The sequence below is a fragment of the Octodon degus genome, unplaced genomic scaffold, assembly GCF_000260255.1.
Source record: "Octodon degus isolate 3935 unplaced genomic scaffold, OctDeg1.0 scaffold00026, whole genome shotgun sequence".
NCBI classification, from domain to species: Eukaryota; Metazoa; Chordata; class Mammalia; order Rodentia; family Octodontidae; genus Octodon; species Octodon degus.
Genome location: NW_004524602.1, coordinates 10,091,356 through 10,112,239, shown reverse-complemented (window position 1 = coordinate 10,112,239; position 20,884 = coordinate 10,091,356). Strand labels below are relative to the sequence as shown.

Sequence of the window (20,884 nt, the reverse complement as noted above, 5' to 3'; positions counted from 1 at the left end):
AAAAAAAAAAATAAACCTCTTGCTGGGCAAATAGCTCAATGGCATAAGCACCTGCTTAGCAAGTGTAAGGTCCTGAGTTCTATCCCTGGTACTGGAAAAAAAAGTCAAAATAAAGCTCTCCTTTAAGATGTGGATATTGGGTATTTTGTCCCAATGATAGGAAAGTGACTAAAATACAGGGAGTGGGATTGGGAAGGTGCCACCAGGATAGGTTCAGTCTGTCCAAAGGCTCAGTGGCACTCCAGTGCTGTGCATGTAGGACAGTGGAAGGGTCATTGTGGCTAGTGAGATTGGGGGATATTTGGGGGCTAAAGTGTTAGTGGAAGTGTTGCTCCATCAGCCCACTGACCTCTATGTGTCCCTCTCACTAGCTGTCTGGGGTCAAATGGTCATGTCACAGAGTCTGTCCATCATCCTTTAACAAACAGAATCACCAAGTCCCAGCATCCCTGTCAATCTGTCTTGTTCCCTCTCTTCTTCAACTGTGTCCCTGATATTCACACCACAAAACAAACTACCAGGTGATGAGTAGTTTTCTACTTGGTATCACCCATTTTCTACTTGGTATCACCCATTTTCTACTTGGTATCATAGGCAGAAGCCAAGTCCCCTTCTATTGACAATCCCCATGCACACTGACGAGTTACAGGACAGAGCGACTGAGGAGCAGCCCAGGCCTCCTATCCCACCCTCTCTCTGGGACACAGACCCAAGGATTAGAAAGACTGGAAGAATTACCTATGGTAGCATTTTTGCTTGTTTAAGATAAGGCCTTGTTATATATTTCAGGCTGGCCTTGAACTCACTATGCAGCCCAACATGGTCTCAAACACAAAGGGATCCTCCTGTCTCAGCCTCCTGAGTGCTGGGACTACAGGTGTGCACCACCACACCTGACTGTAGCATTTCTCTGTGTTTTCTTTGTTGCCAAATTCATGTGGTGGATTGGCACAAACTTACTGTACAGAAAAGAGGACTCCATTGTAATGACGACCACATTTCGGATGTCATGTACTGTCTCGGAGGTTTTACCTACATGGACAAAACTGAATCGTGCAATCTTTTGATTTTGGTTTTATTATTTCTCCATCTTCCAGCTGTGGAGATAAAGAGCCAGAGAGGTGATGTGGCTGTCCAAGGCCATGGCAAGGGTAGGCCCACATCTTCTGTTTCCGGTTCCCTGCAGCAGGTAAATGGGGCTAAAGGACAAGCCAGGGAGAAAAACTTAGAGGAGGCACCAGGCACAGGGTGGTGGCTCAGTGGAATAAGTGCTTCCCTGGCAAGAGCAAGGGTCTGAGTTCAATCCCCGGTTCTGCAAAAAAAACCCCAAAAAACAACAACCCTACACCAATACATCCTGAGCACCCTGCACCGCCTCCTGCTGGAAGTCCTGCCCCTGAACGGTGTCCACCTCAGGGCAGCCAGAAGGCATTCATAGGCAAAGCAGAAGCAGGCGAACCCCTTCCGAGGCCTGACACTCCGGTTTTTCACCAGAGATGGTGTGTGTGTGCACGCGCGTGTGTGCTGCTGTCTGCATATTTGATGAGATGGGGAGGGCTGTTCTGGACGTTTAGTGACTAACAAAAACTAAAGCTCCGTAGAACCATTAATATCAGGGCAAACAGCCCCTCCCATGGAAAGTGACAGGATTTAGAATACTCTGCTTAGGGAAGCAGGGAAGTGTGTGATCCAGTCCCAAGAAATCTCTCCCCAGAGTGATTTAACAGAAAAGAAATGCAAGGTATCGCAGGGATAAACTTCTGTTATTTAGAAAATTCACTTAACAACACCTCATCGTGCCCCTCCCCCACAACAACAGAGAAATGGGGCAGAGCGGCAGGCAGCCAGCAGAAAGCAAATGAACACCATCACTAGAACTACAACAGGGGGGCTTTGCAATCTTCCACACGTAACGAAATGCTGTCCAGTCTGGCCTGGGACCGTCCCCACCCCTCCCACGGTTTCCTTTTCTTTTTCTGCAGAAGGCTTTCTTTCCTAATTACATTCAGCTTCCACTGAGTTTTCAAGCCAATCTATTTCCTCTGGACCCTACCGAGGGTTCAGAGGGCACCAGAAGTGTGCGGCTCAGCTGCCGAGCCCCTTCCCTGCTGACCCTGAGGGCTCTGGGACCCAGGTCTGCGTGTCCCTGGGTCCCAGCTTGTGTGACCCCCCCCCCCCCAGCTCTCAGCAGGGCCTCGCTTTCCCATGTGTCACTACCGCGGATGCTGCCACTACTGCATACCAGACCATAGTGAAAGGCAGGAAGCAGGTGTTCCGTGACTGTGGCTGATGCTACCATTATCCTTGTCCTGAGCATGCGGAAGAGAGGCTCAGAGAGGGTAAATAACTGGCCACAAGCCACACAGCTGGGAAGCAAGTGGGAGTCTGCTAACACCTGCTGCTCTGCTGGTGCCTATGGCAGGGATGGCAGGGAGCCAGCAGCAGCCATCCCACACCACCTGCGGGGAGAGCAAAGGGTCACTTTCCAAAACACCCTACGCAGGCATGCGTTCCTGGAGCCCAGTTTTCCCCAATGGTTGCTGTTTCCCATGGTCTTAGTTACTTTTTCTTAGTGCTGAGACAAAATACCCGACACCCAAAATCAAAGTGGGAAACATCCGTCAGCTCACATTTTGTGGAGGTTCAGCCCATCCTCGGCTGGTGCCAAGGCAGAGCAAGTGACAAGATAAGCCACGACCGCAGCTCTTTCTGTCCCTTATGTCCTACCCAGGCTGCCTGTCCCCACCCCTCACTCCCAGCGCTGCACCATGAAGCAAGCCCAGCGTGGCATCCTTGACGCCAGCACCACACACTCTAGATCCAGCCACTGCCAAAATGACGCTCGTAAGACCGCATGAGGCTTCCAGAGGACATCTAGATTCAAGCCATAACACCCGTCATTTTATTCTTGTCGGTTAATGTAACTTATTTATTGCTCTATTAGAATTTTTCAGGGGAGGGGGGATTGAAGGGGAGGCAGAGGAATAAGGGAAAAAAACAACTTATGTCACGGACAGCTACAAATTCTCTATGATGAAGGTGATCATTATGTATACCTGAAATGTACCAATAAAATCTAATTTTAAAAAAAGAATTTTTCTATCATACTAAGATACATGTTACATATATTTATTTATTCATTTATTTTATTTTATTTTATTTTTTTGGCGGAACCGGGGATTGAACTCAGGCCCTTGCACTTGCCAGGGAAGTGCTTATTCCACTGAGCCATCTCCCCGGCCCCTTTAATTTTTTTTTTTAGGGAAGGGTCTTCAGGGTGTTCAGGGTCTCACTACTAGATCAGACTCATAGTGATCCGCCTGTTTACAGCCTCCCAGGAGCTGGGATTACAGGCCTGTGCCATCACACCCAGTCTCAATTAATGTCTCAGTATGCCCTGGGGGCAGGGCCGGCACTGCAGGCCCGGGGATTGAACCCCTGACCCCTGCGCCTGCTTACCGGGGCTTCAGTCTGCTGAGCTATTTGACCAGCCCTTATACATGTAATATTTTCATGTTAATCATTTTAAGTGTATAGCTCAGTGGCATTAACTATACTCATATTATGTATACATTAATGCCACTATTTTCACCACTACTTTCCATCACCCCAAAAAGAAACTATACCCAGGGGGCCGGGGAGATGGCTTAGAAGAGTAAGTGCTTCCCTGGCAAGTGCAAGGGCCTGAGTTCAATCCCCGGTTCCGCAAAAAAGAAAAAAAAAAGAAAGAAAGAAAGAAAAGAAAGAATACCCAGTTCATCAGTAACTCTCCACTTCTACCTCTTAACTACTAGTAAATTTTGAATTCTCTTGCTTTCTGAATTTGACTGTCTTAGATACTTCATACAGGTGGAACTGTACCCTAGCAGTCTTTTATGTTTGGTGTATTTCATTTAGTATAATGTTTTCAAGGTCTATTCATGTTGCAGCATTTTTTGTGGTCAGTAGTTCATTCTTTTTTCATGACAGGGTAATATTCCATCATATGACTACATTTGGACATTTTCCCAGTCCATTTCTCTATGTATTTTTTTTTTAATTTTTTTTTTTTTTTTACCGGTATTGGAGATCAAAACCAGACCTCATACTTGGTAAACAAGCGATCTGTACTAAACTATACTCCCAGGCCATGTGTATCTTTTTGACCCCTAAGGATTATTTTTATTATGTTACTAGGTATTGAACCCAGGATCTTGCACATTCCAGGCAAGTGTTCTACCACCAAGCTACACCACCACTCTCTTTAAACTTTTACTTTGAGGCAGAGTTTTGCTAAGTTGCCCGGGCTGGCCTTGAATTCACAATCCTCCTGCCTTAGCCTCCCAGGTGGCTGAGATTACGAGCATGGGATATTGCCCTTGGCTTGAGGATCATTTATTAAAAGCACAAATGAAGAAAAAGTTTTGTGTGTTGGTGGGGACCAAACCTTACGCCAGCTAATACGTTTTGGTGCCTTTATTGACTTTTCTTTATTAGGAACAATTATTGGGTCATTTTTGTTTTCTTTAATCTGCCGCCACGTCTACATTAGTTAGTTGGGTGTCTCGTGTCCAGCTTCTTCCACTAGCCCCGGAGTCCCCTGGGTGGGGCAGAGGGGTCAGGCCATGTCCTCATGCTGCGATTGCCTCTGTTCCTGCTCCTGTACCACCCACGGCTGGGTACAGCAAAGGCCATCCATGGTGCTGACAGGGCCCCGGCCGCCCAGCTCCCGGCTATCGGGAGCCACCCTGCCCACGGAAGGCTGCATGAGTTTACCTCCCCAGACAGTGCTTGCAGCTTGGGTGTCACCACACCGACCAGGGGGCCTCATTCCTGCCTGGGTCACCCTTGACTGCTCTGATTCCACTGAATACATAAAGGTGGCCAAGGCCCAGCCACAGTCATCCACAAACCCTCCAGAGAGTAGTGCCTTTCCGCCTGCGGCCTCAGTTCTCAAGGGCCCTTCAGGAAATAGGAGCAGGGTGCTGGGTAAGAAAGCTTGGCCTCCCCACACCACAGACAGGAGTGCTGAGTGCCATTGAAGGCCCTGGCACCCGGCAATGCCCGGCCCACCCCATGGCCAGACCATGGTGGACAGGCTTGACATGGCCAAGGCCCTCCCGGAAGTGGTCCACGGCCTTCATCTTCCTCCTGTGAAGTAGCAGGAGGTACTGACAGCCGCGGATTCACTCCTGAGTCCATAAAGCTGCAGGCTCGGTGGCAGAGACAGAACGGCCATCCTCTGATACCACTCCAGCTGATAAATAAAGTGACTTCACAGGGAGTCAGGCCATTTGTCAACTGACTTGCCCCAATAAAAGCATCGCCGAGTTCTTGGCGGCTGAGCCCTTGCACTTCTTCCAGGCCCGAGCTACGATTCTGGAGGAGCATCGAAGGCTAAGGCACGGCCAGGGCTGTGCAGTCTTTGCAGCCCCACACCCTCTCTGGGCCCTTGTTTTCACCCTATAAAATGACGGATTTAGACTGGTGGGTTTGGCCCAGAGCTTCTATCCCTACTCAAGAAGGCATCTGGAAATGGGGGAGTCATTTAAATTGTCAAAATTACCAGGGATACTGATGCCTGTAGGGTCCTCCAAATTCCTGCGGTCCCCATTCAGAAATCCTGGTAAGTAAATGCTGGGATCTCTTTCAGTACCAACACTGTGTGATTCTATGCTCTGTTGCTAAATGTCCCCGCTTGAGAAATGGGCCAGAGGGGCAGGGGTGGGAGCTGTGTTTGTGTTTGCAGGGAAAAGACAAACGCGACGTGATCACCCAGGCTCCGAGCCGGGCTGCCGCTCTCGGCCCTACCTTGGCACCGTGTGGATGGCTGGGATTAAATATTAACAGTCCAAGGTGCCGCAGATCAAAACCCGAGTCTCCTGACACAGCCCCCAAGCTGGAAGATGCTGACGGCACACGATTATAATGAGCACCATTAGCTCGCAGTGATCTATTTATTAGCCGGGTTCCTTCCGTGGCGTTACTTACGGGCACGATTGGATCTCGCGAGAGAGTGGATGTTGCAAGACTCGGAGAGAAGGTGGTACCGCCGGGGCCTCCTGTGTCCTGGGGTGGGGACACCATGGGAGCACAGGACCCCGGGCGCTCACTGGTGACCAGCTGGGCTCCCAGATGGGCCATGCAGTGACAGCATCCAGGTACACACAGGAGGGGGCGCTGTCACCCATTCTCCTGCTGGGAAAACTGAGCCCGGCAGTCGGTCACGACATCCGCATTAGTCAGCCGTCGCTCGGCCCACAGTTGGGGACAGAAAATCCCTTGCTGTGGGGCTGACCTGGCACGGAGGCTGTCAGCAGCACCCCACACCCACGCACAGTCCCACACCCCAAAAGGCTGCCGATGCTGACACACGGGGCCAAGCACAGAGCCAGAGCAGCGCTGCCTTCGGAGCGCACAGGCTCCAGTCACCTCCCGCACCCACCCAGCTGCCAGGGGTCAGGAGAGGGCGGCGAGGCTGAGCCAGTGCCTCATGGCGGCCTGCAGCAGGTGAGTTGGGGCCCTGGACTCGGACCCGCGGCCTAGGGCTCTTTCCATCCTCCCACGTCAACTTTGGGAAGTAAGAGATTATTTATTCACTTGTCATGCAATTGTTGAGTCCCTATTGTGTGCGAGGGGCTGAGATGCCCACGGTGGGTCTGAGATATGGATGAGGAAACGGAATGAGTGGGCTGGCGCTGTAGACCCTGCTGAGTCTGGGGAGGAAGGAACGAAGTCGGAGGAGCATTGACATGCCCGGGCCAGGCCAGTGCTCCGGCTCTTTGCCTTCCTCCTCCCTATCTCAGCCTCCACCTGGCTGGGCAGCGAGTCCTCCGCGGCTGCTTTCACCATCAAAACCTCCAAAGGAGGGGGCCTCTCTGCGCAGGGGTGAAGCAGGCCTCAGAGGCCTTGCCCCAATATCTGCACAGCCCAGTCACACATGGTACGGGGTGGCGGTCACATCAGTCCCCAACACCTGTTCATATCCAGAGACCACCAGCAGGTCTGAGAGTCAGATGAGTGAGGGGCCTGTGCATGTTTATCACACGGAGTTAGGAGACAGGAGATGGGGAGGCGCGGACGTCACATTGATCAGACTCTGATGTTATTGGGCTGCTCAGGATGTGTCCCCTCAGTACTGCAGGTACCGATGCGCCATGTGCAGAAGGATTCGGCCTCAGACCCTTCACAGACCCTAAAGGCACAAGCCCTCAGGAGAGCTGGTCATCTCCATTCTACAGGCCATGGAGCCAGTGAGGTGTGGGTAGGTGGTTGTCCCACCCTCTGCCCAGCCAGGGTGACATCTGGCTTATATCTCACAGAGGACAGGGAACAGTATGATCCTGGGCTTACACAAAGCCAGGGTGCTGAGTTTGGCTTGGCTTTTTTTTTTTTTTTTTTCTGGAGGAGGGGTTCATGGTCCTCAAACTGAGCTATAACTTCAGTCTTTTTATTACTATTTACTTTAGTTTTTTGAGACAGGGTCTGTCTAGGCAGTTCAGGCTGGCCTCGAACTCAGGTGACCTGAAACTCATGGGAATCCTCTGGACTCAGCTTCCTGAGTGCTGGGATCACAGGCATGCACCACTCTACCCAGCTTACTGAGTTTGTTTATACCTGTGCTCTCCTGTTCAGAATAGGTTCAGGCCCCCAGAGAGGGAGGCAGCCTGTCTGTGTCACCACTGGTGAGAGGCAGGCGGGAGCAAGGCTCAGAGACCCTTGCCAGGCACCCAGCTGTGTTGATCAGAAAGACATAGTTTCTAGAGGCTGCAGCAGGGTCAGCCTGCCTCTGTTTCAGGGTCTCTGCAGGAGCTTACATGCCCACCTCCAGCCTTTGCCTGTGGCTTCCCCTTCTCTGGGGTAAGTGTGCCTCAGTGACTGTGGCTCTGTCTCATTGTGTCCAGCAATGGGACTGGGGAGGCCTGCGGGGGGCAAGCTGGGCCAGCTCAGGAGTCTTCCCACCCCCACTCTAGCTCTATCAGAATCAGCTCCCTCTGATCTGCTGCCCGATGCCTTTGAAGCTTCGCAGCTCCAAAGACAATTCATCTCCCCAATTTGCCTAAACCTCATAAATCAGGTCCATGCACAAAGGAATCTGCTTTGGAATAGCCTTTCAGAGGCACCAGGGACACTGCACACCACCAGGGGCCTCCCCAGTGTGAGCCACTGGCCACCCCCCATCCATTGCCTTCCAAAACTCAGACTGTGGCAGGGGATCAAAGGGAAGTGAGACCCAGCAGTGACTGCGCAGTCTCAAGGTGTCTCGTGTCTCAGGGGGGCTGGGGTTGCACCAGGTGGGCTCACGGGTCCCTCATATCCACAGCCAGCTCCATGGATGCTGGGTTTTCTGTGGGTTCCCACTAAGGACCAAGGAGGAAGCACTAAAGGAGAAAAAGATGTGACAGTCGGGTCTCTCCCTGCGGCTGTTTCATTTCTCTGGTCGGGGAGTTCTTGGAGAGTGTGCTTCGTTCCTAGGACCTTAAGGGACTTCCTGTCTGACCCTGAAGGCCCTGTGGAGACAATGTAGGAAGCAGAGCCTGGCTGAGCCCTGGGCCTGGCTGTGACAATAGTCGGGGACCACCACAGTGTTAGGGGACACTGGACCTGGACCCTTGCTGCTGCTCATTAGAAGCACGGTGTGTGTTTTCTCCTGGGATGGCCAAGGATCTGGAAACCATTTTTGCATGAAGTGTGACCTTCATGCAGGCCCACATGCCCAGTTGGTAACCCAAAGCACAACAGAGCGTGGTAGCCTCTGTGCCCGTGCCCCTGCCCTGAAGCTGTGCCCACCCGGATTCCAGGGAAGGCAGCGTCGGCGTGTCTGAGACCCCACTGCCAGAGTCCTTCCCTGGAAGGGAAATCAGCCCTCAGCCCTAAAGATCTGAGAGCTGTGACACCAGGGCTGAGATCACCATGACCAACCGGCCCCCAGGCCACCTGGAAAAGCTGGCCTCCTGCCTTTGGGGCTGAGCCGTGTGAACCCCTGAATCAAGGGAGCTCCCTCCGGCTACCTAGGCTGGATCCTTTCCAGTTCAAGCTTTGACCCTTGTAAATTTGTGCTTTAGTTTTGCTTCTTGTTTCTACTCAAGCGAGGCCCAAGCTAGCTAGTGACAGGAGAGGGTGCAATACCCCATGGGACTGGCAGAAGCCCACTGTCCCCAGCAAGCCAGGCACCCTATGTGGACCTTCCTGATGAAAGGAGTCACAGTGTAGCTGCTCTCCTGGAGGCAGGGAGCCCATGGTGCTTGGGGTCAGCATGGTGGCCTCCGCTGAAGACCAGCAGAGTGTGGGGCATGCTGGGAGGCCCTGGTCCAGCCTTAGGGCCATAGGTCAGGCGCAGCCAGGCATCCAGGCAGCAGCAGTGGTTGCGGGCAGCCCAGGAGAAGGACAGAGAAAGGGTTAAGCTGCCTAGCAGGATCCCTGGAAGAAAGAGGATTTATCACAGGGTCATGAAGAGAGAAAGAATTTTTTTTAATTAATTAATTCTAGGATCTTGTTATACAGTTCTGACTTGTATGATTTTCCTGTCTCAGCCTCCCCAGCACTGGGATTATGGGTGTGCCCCACCACACCTGGTTTCAGGGCTGGCGCAGACCTGTGGTACTAGGGAAGGAACTCAGGTCCTTGTGCTTGCCAGGCAGGCACTTAGACTGCTAGCTATCTCCCCAGCCCCAGAACAGGATTTTTATGGGGGAAAATGAGGCAGGCAGCCTGATAGAAGGGGGTGCAGAGGAGCAAAGAATGAGATGGGGTCGGGAAGCCCCGTGCAGAGAAGGGGTGGGGCCAGGGCTGGGGAGGGCCCTGCTAGCTGTGCCCAGACCGCTCTTCTGCTCCTGCTCCCCTGGGGAGGGACTTCAGCCTTGCGAGCGGCATGGCTGGCCCGGCTCTGCCAAAGTTTCTCTCTCCCGGCAATGCTTGCTCTCCATTCTCACCCTGCCTGGCCTGCAGTGTGGCGGGGCTGTGGCCCACAGAGCACAGAGCTGGACAAGGGGAGGGGACAGCAGCAATTCTCCTTGGGGAATCCTGTGGGCTCCCAGAGGCTACCACTCTGCCCAGAAGATCAGGGACCAGGGGATGGTAAGTACATATGACCAGGGACGGAGTTCGAAATGCTGGGCAGTAAGGCAGGAGCTGCGGGACAGCAGGTGTCTGGCTGCGACAGCACCTGCTAGCTGTGCCCAGGATAGGTAGGTGGGCCCATTGGACACAAGACACTGTTGACCAATACAGGTGCCCTGCATTTTTCTTCCTAGGTGGTTACTGACTTATAGGCATCAACAGGATATGCAAAATGCATACAACAACCAAAAGTTGGAGCAGAGTGTGATGGTGCACACCTGTAAACCCAGCACTCTGGGAGGCTGAGGCAGGAGGATCCCAAGTTCAGGCCCAGGTTAGGCAACTCAGTGACTTAGCCAGACCCTGTGTCAAAAAAGTGAAAGGACTGAGGATGTAGCTCAAAGTGTAACAGCTTTGGTTCTTTTGAAGTTAGTATACTCTTTTAAACACTGAAGGAAGCTTGCTATTCAGAGTAACTCTGCTATCTGTACCACTTTTGGCCTTGAAAGGCCCCCATGCTTCCATCACCACAGCAACAATCAAATCCCCATTGCACAGATGGATAGACTGAGACCCAGGGCAGGGACACTGCTTTCCTAGCACTGGCTTAGGCAGAAGCGGGGAGACGCTGTCTTTTAATGTATCCTTGCCATAGCAGGGTCCTAGGGTCCCCTGTTCAGATGTCTTTTTATGTATGTCATGGCTCTTTGTCCCTGAGCAGAAAGGAATTCTGACAGCAGCTTTTGGCTCAGACAGCCAGTCAGAGGGCACACTATCTGTCACTGCTGGTGACGACCTGTGGGCTCCCCAGGGAGGAGGCCTGAGGGGGAGTGACAAACGCCTGTCCTGTCTGCTCAGATTTGCTAAGACGATGCCAAGGACCTGCTGCAGTGGTGGCTGTGGGGAGGGGTGGTCTTCAAAGCTGGCTACTCATCCACTCACTCAATGACCTTTCATTGATCACCTACTATGTGCAGACACTCGGGATGGGCTGGGGATTACCTTCAGCAGCAGAGAAAGGCAATGAGAAACGGGGTCCTTCATTCAGCCTCTGCACGGACATTGCCTGGCCTTGAACTCATCGCGTAGCCCAGGCTGACCTTGTACTCCAGGCGATCTTCCTGCCTCGGCCTCCTGAGTGATGGCTTACAGCAGTGTGCCACTATGCCTGGCTCACTGGCTCTTTTACCGATTTAGTATACGTGTTGCCTGGCACACCCTGTCTTCTCTTTATAGCATGATTCTACCTGATGCTGCACAATTGCTGTCATGCGTGTTTATTTCCAGAGTGAGAGAGAAACGGAGACACACGGAGACAGAGAATCCGAGCAGCGCTGAGCTCCCGGCCACCGGGGGACTCTGAAAACATGCAAACTGAGAACTCACAGGTCACAGCGCCCCCTTCAGGGGAGCGAATCCCCGCCTGGATTCCGGAAGCCGGACAAGGCAGGAGGCAGGGGCAGGTGGGGTGAGCGAAGGCCTGGGCCACCGCGGAGCTCTCTGCCCACCCTGTCACTCGCCAGCCGGCGCAGAGGATGATCCCGAGGGTCTCTGGTGCCCGCAGTCCTAGCCGCAGTGGCAGGTGACTTCACGAAGCAGGACACCAGCATCTGTGCTTTAGGCTCAGCCTTCGAGCTCGGGGACACGGGACTTCGCTTAGAAGGGCCTCCCCTGCCGACAGACAGCCGGCGCACCGCACCCCCCATCCAACCTCGCCCCACCCCCACCCCCGTGCCTGCTCCCAACCTCATCTCTGCCCCTCACCAGCTGTGTGACTTGGGGGAGCCACCTCCCCCTTCAGTCCTAGCTTCTTCCCCTCTGGACAAAGCCGGGCTCTAGGCTGTTGCCGGAAAGTCTCTTACTCAGACGTGTTCAGCAGATTCAACGCAACAATTGTGAGTAGTGGAAATAAACGGATGGATAACCAAAGTCACCGATCATGACTCATTATACACAAGGGTAAACTCATTAGATAGCTGAATTGTATCAGGATCAGTTCATTGTGCACTGCAAACATGGAGTAATAAAAAGAAAAACGTTAAAAAAGCATCTTTAGCTCGTTATCAGCCAAGCACGGCCGTGGCACACTCCACTAATCCCAGCATGGAAGGAGGCTGAAGCAGCAGGATCGCAACTTATTTTGAACCCTATCTGGGCAAGTTACTGAGACCTTGTGTCAATATAAAACATAAAAAGGGCTGGGGTGTGGTGGCACACATTTGTAATGCCAGAACTTGGGAGGCTGAAGCAGGAGGGTTGCTGTAAGTTTGAGGCCAGCTTGGGCCACACAGTGGGTTTAAGTCCAGCCTGTACTATGTAGCAAGACCTTATCTCACAAAAAAAAAGGGAAAAGCTGCAGGTTTAGCTCCATGGTAGAGCACCCCTGGGTTCAATCTCCAGTACAGAAAAAAGAAAAAAAAAAAATAAATGAAAGTTTTAAAAAAAAAAAAAAAAAAAAAAAAAAAAAAAATTTAAGCCCAGAGCCATTAATAGTAAGTCATAATAGTGATCACTTGACCATAGACTCCATCGGAACACTCACTGGGATTCCCTGTAGCAGACTGATTATTCCAGGAAGCATGAAGCAGGGGCGAAGGGGGAAGGGGCAGGCGAGGAGGAAGTGCAGCTGCAGCTGGGTTTCTGGGGTTGGGCCCCCGTAGACACAGCCTGCATGACCTGCTCAGCCCCACGCTCAATCCCAGCCACCTGTGGCTCAGGCCACAGAAGAGCACCGAGTCCTTGGGGCATCAACAGTCCCTGCCCTGCAGGGACAAATCTGCTCTCCAGGGCCATGCAGTCCCAGTCTGGAGTGTGTCAGGGGCTCTGCATCAGCATCCATCAGCTCCAAGAACAACTCATCAGCAATCTGTACAGAAGTGTTCAAGGGCTAGGATAGAGCTCAGGTCCTCAGGACCTGGAGGGGCTGGGGGTGGCAGGGACCAGAGACCAAGGACAGAGGCAGGACCACACCAGGAGCCCAGAAGTGGGCAGCCAGGAGAGGCGAGGCACTGTGTGCTCAAGGAGCTGTGTGGCCGGAGCTGGGATGGCTGGGCCCCACGGGAGCAGAGTCAGCCCAGGTACGCGGGAAAGAGCGGCGGGACAGCCTGGCTGGGAAGCCTCTGGGGTCTCTAAGCTGCCAGGCGTAAAGCTGGGTTTGGGGACAGAAATTTGGCCTCAGAGAGCTCACAGGAGAAGGGACCTGCGGTTGCCCAAGAAGAGTCGGGACTGGGAGCAACCTGTAAGCAGTGTGTGTCAGTGAGTGTAGGGGGAAGTAGATTAAGAGAGACCCCCAGCTCCTCAGGACCTGCTGGGAGGGCTGGCACCGCCACCCATGTGCTGCCACGAGAGTTTAGTTTTGTTTCTACTGAAGCCCACTATGCAGTGCGCACCCTGAACACTGCTCTGACTGGGAGGTATAAGAGAGGAAAGGTGTTTAGAAACGGAGGATAAAGGAACACCTTTTAAGCTGGCACAATTTGGATGTTCTCAGAGCTCCAGGATGCTGTTACCACCAAGGGGCAGATCCGCGAGATGTGGGACATGACAAAGCTGTCCTTACTCTGCAGGTCAGCCTCCCTCTGCAAGGACAGCAGACTCAGACCTCCCTCCCTCCCCCCACCTGCCTCCCTCTCCCGGCTCCGCCCGCCCATCTCCCTCTCTCATGCCCCCTCTGTGGTGTCCTGGGAGGCTCTGATGGGAGGACCAGGACAAGGTGGGAGACAGCTGGGTCAGCAGCCCAAGACCCTGGGAACTCAGTGTCTTATCCTGACGGACTGCAGCAGCAGCGGCCTCCCCAGTGAGTGGGATTTCCTTCCCTTTTCCTTTTAAAGGGTTCCACTATCAAAGGAAACTGGGCCTGGTGTGAAGGGACCCAGGATAACCCAGGCTTAGTCAGGCTGCCTTTGAACTCAGGCTCGGAGTTCTGTGGGCCTCTCCTGTCCCAGATCAGGGGCCTGCAGGGCATTGGGCAAGCCCAGGCGCCTAATTGGAAGCTAACTGAACTTCAGGGCATATGGAAGTAGAACGGGCCCTGGAAGTCAGCTGTTAGGACGTGCATGATCTGAGTCTTTTCAACTCCATGGAAAAGCGTGTCTGAAGGGTTGCATGGCCTGCATCTGAAGGGTGGGGAGACAGGCTTCTGCCACCTACAGAGCTCCTGGCCAGCCGTCTCCAGCTAGGGGCTCGGAAGGATTGCAGGTGGAGCAAATGCTGCAGCTAGTTCTAGTAGCCCACTCGTCATTGCTCAGATAGATCAGGAGAGATGCTGCTTATTACAGCAAGCAAACAGGAGGTGGCCTCCTCCTTGCAGAGCCTCCTGGGGGGTCTGGTCACTCACAGAGCTCAGGGGAGCCCGTGGCAAGTTTCCCCATCCTGGAGAGCTGGGAAGGCACAGCAGGGGGGTCTGGCATGAACCTGAAGCTTTAAGGTGTGAGAATTCAAAGCAGGAGCTGTAAAGATCAGCGCTGCTTCTGCAATGACCTTGGGCAAATTAGACAAAAAGCTTTCTGTCCCTCAGTTTCCCCATCTATAAAACACACCAGCAGCTCCTACCTGGTGGGATTGTTGTCTAAGTACACAGGATTGCACGTGTCACATGAAAAGTAAACACAACATGAATGGTTGCAGTTATGACCACATAGAGCCCAGCAGCAGGCTATTTGGGACCTCAGAGTTCAGAGTCGAAAAGGAAGATGATCAGAACCGAGACACCTTGGTGATTGGCTAGCCCAGCTCATTAATTAAGGGAAGAAGCAGAGACCTAGAAGGAAAGGGATTTTCTTTGAGGCCGTGTGAAGAACCAAGGGCCTCTGGAAGAACTGAGGCTGATTCTGCTGCACTATCTGAGCTGAGCACAGAACTGAGCCAGGACAGAGTATCCGATGCCCCCAGTGCTGCCTTTCCTGCCTGGTGGGGCTGAGTATAGTGAGTCTTTCTCCTTTGTTGTCAGATTCTTTGCAAGTCCCATGAAAACAAATTTCTCTTCTTCTCATTCCTCATTTTGATTTGTTTTTGTTTAGGAGGGCTTTCACTGTGTAGCCCAAGCTGGCCTGGAGTTCATGGAGAACCTCCTGCCTCAGCCTCCCAAGTGCTGGCATACAGGTCTGTGCTTCTATGAACACAACTTTTCTACCCATGGGGTGAAGAGGGGATGGGGAGGTGACACTGGCCCAGGCGAAGCCATCAGGACCCAAGAATTGCTGGAATCTGCCCAATGACCCAAGAGCACCAGGGGAAGGGGCACTGCAGGTGGCTACTGGTGACTGAGACTCCCCTCCAACCAGAGCCCCACCTCTGGCCTGCTCTCTCATCCACCTCTGCCCCATTTCTAGAGTGATGTGGCCCAGTGGCCGATCTTGTGTGGTCACTGCCCTGCCCAGAACCCCTCACAGCTCCACGGTGACAGGCTCAAGCCCTCAACCTAGGGGTCTAACACTCCTGCCTGACCTGCCCACCCACCCAGAGCCCCACCCCTCAGTCCTCTGTTCCCCACCCTCCCCCCAAGGAAGCCCTTCTGAGTATCCTCACCACTCAGCACTACTGGCCACGGTGCTTTTCTCATGTGGAGAGTGGATAAGAGAAGGAACTGCCCTGCTAGGACTGCCCTGATCATCCACGGGCAGCACAGAGTGACTGGGCAGCTAAGAAGGCCAAAGTACAACTAGAAGACCTGTGAAAGACATGCTAATCCACATGCCACCCATGCCAGGAGCTGGGATGCAATTAAAGGGAAGACGGTGGCCACAGAAGGGCCTGTGACCACTGCTGAGACCCTAAGTCAGGTCCTCCCTCCTGGGCTTGGCTTCTTCTGTGAAATGAGGACTTGGAAAAGGGAATAAGGACCATACAGGTGACCCCTGGGAAGAAAAAGGTACAAAGGGGCACAGAGGGGACCTCAAATATTTTTGTAATATTTTCCTTAAAAAGGATATAGAGCAAACACAGTGAATGTGAATATTTTTTTTTAATTTTATTTATTTATGTGTGTGTGTGTATGTGTGTGTGTGGCCACCTCAGCCCACCAGGGGGCGGGGCTGGCTGGCATGTGGTGCCGGGGGATCGAACCGCGGTCCTATGCTTTCTAAGCTTGTTCTAAGTAGGTGCTTTAGACCACTGAGCCATCTCGCCAGCCCCGAATGTGAATATTTATTTGATCGCATGGTGGGTGTTTTTTTTCATATTACTGTCTCCATTTTTGGTAGGTCCCACCTATTTTATAACTTTTAAAAGAATGTAGCGGACCTCTTCGCAGCAGTAACCATGTCCCTGGCTTCCTGCTTGCAATAAATAGCCACTAACTCCAAAGGCAAAACCTGCATGGAATGAATGGTAGGTAAGGTCACCATCGTAGGAAGTATTGAAGCAGGGACCAGATGGCCCTGCATAATGCTGAAGCAGCGGGTGCAGGCTGGACTCGGTGGCCGGTGGCCGAAGCGGGCCCTGATAGTTCTCCACTGCTATTAGATCCCAGGGCCAGGTTCCTTCTTGCCGCGGGGGTGGCTGGGCGCTGTCCCTGGTGCTGAACTCTACACCTGCGAACTCCTGAACACAGAAAGCCTAGCTTTCATTTCTTCCATTCATGTCCCTCTAAGGTACAAACTGAAGCTTCAATCTCTAGAAAATTCTAGTGATCCAAAGGCCTGAGTTCAATCCCCGGTTCCGAAAAAAAAAAAAAAGACAAGTGACAGTTACGAAGCGCTTTTTAGAGCAGCTACTGGCATTTGATTCCCAAAACTTCTCCCACCTCTGCCTCTGCTTGACTGTTGCTTGTTCTTTGTTGGCCTGAGAAACACAAGAGCAGCAACCAGGATGGGACGCTAGCTCAGCCACCACCGGACTGCAGGGCCGAGAGCAAAGCCCTTCCCTATGCTGAGCCCTGACCCTTCACCTGCCAAGCACAGGTCATTTCATCTGCGCACGAATGCCTGGAGACACGCTTGCAAGATACTTAAGTGCAATTGAATTATTCACCGGTAATGCGATTATGATTTCTGCTCCAGTAAGTATGAAGTAGACTGGTCTCCCAGGGTGGGGTGAAACGGAGGTGTCGTGCGGGGCTGAGTTAAGCTGAGAGAACGTTTTCAGAAACATTGTCCAGTTGGCTTCCCTGTGGAGAAATGAAAACCTTTACAGATGGTGCCTGGTGACATTTGCAAGCATCACTGGCTTTCACAGTGGAAGTGGCGGTGAGGCATCTCTACACGGAAAGGATGGCGTGGTGTTGGTCGAGGTCCTTGCTGAGCTAGGTGCGGGGCATGGGGCCCGTCTGGGGCAGAATAAAGCTGGCAGGCTGAGTGTCAGGATCCACGTTTGTCTTAGATCGGCCACTTCCATTTTACACTGCAGAAAGCAGCTGGGCTCAAGCCCAACTGTGTGGCCTGGGGAGTTTCTTTACTTCCTAGCACTCTGGTAGGAAGTGGATATACAGCCAGGCAGGGTGGCACATGCCTGAAATCCCAGCACTTGGAAGGCTGGGGCAGGAGGGTTGATGTGAGTTTGAGGGCAGCCTGGGCTACATAGTGAGACCCTGTCTCAAAAAGGGGTGGGGAGTGCTTGCTAGCCTGCAGGTTTGCACAACAGGTATTTCAAATTCTGAGCTCCAGTCCCTGCTTTAGGGTCCCACATGCTTCAGTAACTTGACCTGGGTTTGCACGTCTCTAGAGCAAGGTGGGACTTGGCCCCTGCCAGCTTTACTCTGCACTCCAGGCTCTTCCCTACTGAGCATCCAAGCCCCCAGAGCTAAAGCAAGCTGGTCCGAGCTCTCCAAGGGTGGAGAGGAGGGGCCGAGAGAACACCACTCCACCCCTTTCATCTTGGATTGGAAGGGCATGTGAGGAGACCTTCCTTCCCCCCTCTTCTCCTTCTTTAGCTGAGCCCAAAAGTAGGGTGACTTGTCTATAGTGCACCCAGGGAATCCAAGGGCTCCAGGGCTGTGAACCTGAAATACCAGTGTTTTGTTGAGCTCCCTGGATCTGGCCTGGAGCTTTCTCTGTGGCTGCTGTCTTTGACAGGAAAATTAATTGCTGTTGTCATTCTGTCTTTTGTACCAGTCTATATACCAGGAATAAGATATCTGAGTGACATTAAGTAACTGGTAGAGAAAAGCTCTTTCTAAAGACCAGAGCAGTGAGCACAGAGAGAGGACAACACCTGCCTGCAACCTGTGTGGGTGTGGACACACAATGGGGTGCTTTCCCTGGGAAGCAGAGGACACTACACCACTGATCCAGGCTTGCAAACAAACAGCCCCTGCCCCCAGCCTGGAGGAGCCATCCAGGGGCGAGGCTGAGCGAAGCAGAAGCCTCATGCTGCGGCTGACGTGCGTTACCCTGGCATCGCTGCGAGGGGGTGGCAGAAGGCTGTGTTGCCAACCCTGGCCGCCACACTCCTTGTCTTAACTAGGTTTAAATTCTTCCTCTCGGCTCAGTGGATCTCAGCAGTCTGAACTCAGCTTCGGACTCAGCTGCACTCTGTGGACCTGTGTGGAGCTCAGGGGTCCAGAATGCCAGCACTGAGTGTGCTGCCTCAGGAAGGCTTGTGGGTCAGCAGGTCATGCTGCCACCTCCTATGATGCCAGCAGTGTTGGCATGTGTCACTGTCAACATGAGATTTGTGCACAGTTTAGCCTCAAATAGTAGACAAACATCATACAGTAGAGAAAACCTCAGGAAAATAAAGTCACACACACACACACACACACACACACACACACACACACCTTGCAGGACATTCCAGAGGCCAGTCAAATGATTTCCCCTCAATCCAATATTTTGATTCTTTGCTGTGATCTCATTGGGAAAACGCTTAATAACTTCCAAGGGCCTGTGCTAAAGTAAACACAAATTAAGCGATGACACAGGAAGTGCATTGCAGTGACCCTTCACACGATCCTGACTGATTATTTTGTTTGTTTTGTGACAGGGTCTCACTATATAGCCCAGGCTGTCCTTGAATTCACAGTGGTCCTCCCACCTCAGCCTCCTGGATGCTGGGATTACAGGCTGCACCGCCATGCCTGGCTCACAACTAAGTCCTTCGAATTAGGCAGTGGGGGTGGGGTGGGGGATGGGAGTGGACAGAGGTTGGGGGTTGGAAAGAAACCAACACAGAGCAGAAGAGGGCCCTGATGGCAGGGGGCTACACATGGGTCTCGAGGCCTCAGCCCCTTTTTGCAGGACCTCTTCACTCCCGAAGATAATGTGTGGGAGGAAGAAGTCTTGTCTACCATGCAGACAAGATCCCAGAGATGATACAGAGTCACATACTCTGATAGCGTAGAGATGAAGGAACCACAAACATCACTGCAGCCAGGGATGGATGGACGGATGGATGGATGGATGGAGGGATGGATGGCATCCCTCCATCCATCCATGTAAAATCAAAAGAATCCTTTCTCCAAAGAAGACTTTTTAGCAAAACTCCAAATGTAGGACAGAAGTAGGAATGTTCCAGTGGAAGAGGAGGGGGGTCCCTGACTTCTGCCTGCTTTCAAGCCTTCTTCAGAGCACAAGTAGAGACCAACCAATTTTGTATCCCTTGATCACTGTGCAAGGTGCTGGGTCAGTAACTACACACACACACACACACACACACACACACACACACACTCCTACGGTCTGCTCTAGAATTCTTTATAGAAGATGATATGCTTGCCTAGAGGGGGACAGTGACTTTTCCATGAACAAAGAGTTACAGGGGTCTTCATTAGGTTTCTGGACTCCAGCCCACCCACCTGCCCCTGTCGCTGTCATGAAAGATCAGACAGAACTGACTCAGCCTTGCCTGAGCTGAGAGGCGAACAGGAAGGGCAGCACCATGGCCTGGAGTTCACAGGAGCCAGGCACGCTCACCTTCTGGAGAGAAACCCTTCTTCTTTGGAGTCAGCTTCCTCATGGTCTTAATTACTTGTGCCTACGAGATCTTGCAATCTGCGTCTAGGGACTCTTTGAATTGGAGATTAATATTCCACTAGCTGGAACGCTCTTCAGAAGGAGGCTGGTGGTAATTAAGTTGGTTAGAGAACACTTCAAACTAACTTTTTCACAGCGTGCAAATGCGGTAAATTACCAGTGGAGGGGCAACCGGTCCCTCAGCAACACTTCTGGAATCATCAGGGACCAGGCGCCTCATTCTAAGAAGACTGTGTCCTGGAGCACCCTTTCTTGGGGACCAGGGGATGCAGTGGAAAGAAAGGGGGCTTCATGAGGGGAGGTGTAACCAGTAGAGCTGGGGGTCCCCGCCCCAGACCAGGTACTTATTAGGACAGATGTGGACATTTCAAAAGTTTAAGTGAACCTGCTAAGCAGAATCTGGTGCTGACAACACTGGTTGTATTGGATTTTCTAAGCAGAAGGAAAAAAGGGGGGCAGAGATGAGCTTGAAAGTCTTTGTCTAAAGCTACAGATATTTTAGAAAATAATTTTTGGTACCAGTACAGAATGGCCTGTGGATTTTATATGGTGTTACACATGACAAACCGACCTAATGTGACACAAGCTAGGGTTTGTCACAAGACACTCGTTACCAACGAGTGCAGAGCTGGTGAATCATTTATTTCTTATACTAAACAACAGAAGCATCTCCAGTATGAAAGGAAGCTGAGGCAGGAGGATCACAAGTTCAAGTCCTACCTGGGCAAATCAGCAAGACTCTGTCTCAAAAATCAAAAAGGGCTGAGGATGTAGCTCACTGGGTTTGATTCCTGGCATACCACAAACCCCAAAGTGGAAAAATCAACCAGCCGCCTCCCCAGGTGTAAAGACTGTGAGCATATAATTTCTTGGTCTATCTATCATTTGCATGAGCCAGTGTTTTCTTATTTATTTATTGAATTTGATACAGGTTCTTG

General features: G+C 52.2%; 1 protein-coding gene across 1 annotated transcript in view; it reads right to left on the bottom strand.

The window, feature by feature from the left end:
• The window catches only part of Megf11 (multiple EGF like domains 11), a 184,417-nt gene that overhangs the window by 61,630 nt on the left and 101,903 nt on the right, over nucleotides 1-20,884 (bottom strand). The gene's annotated exons all lie outside the window — the stretch shown is intronic.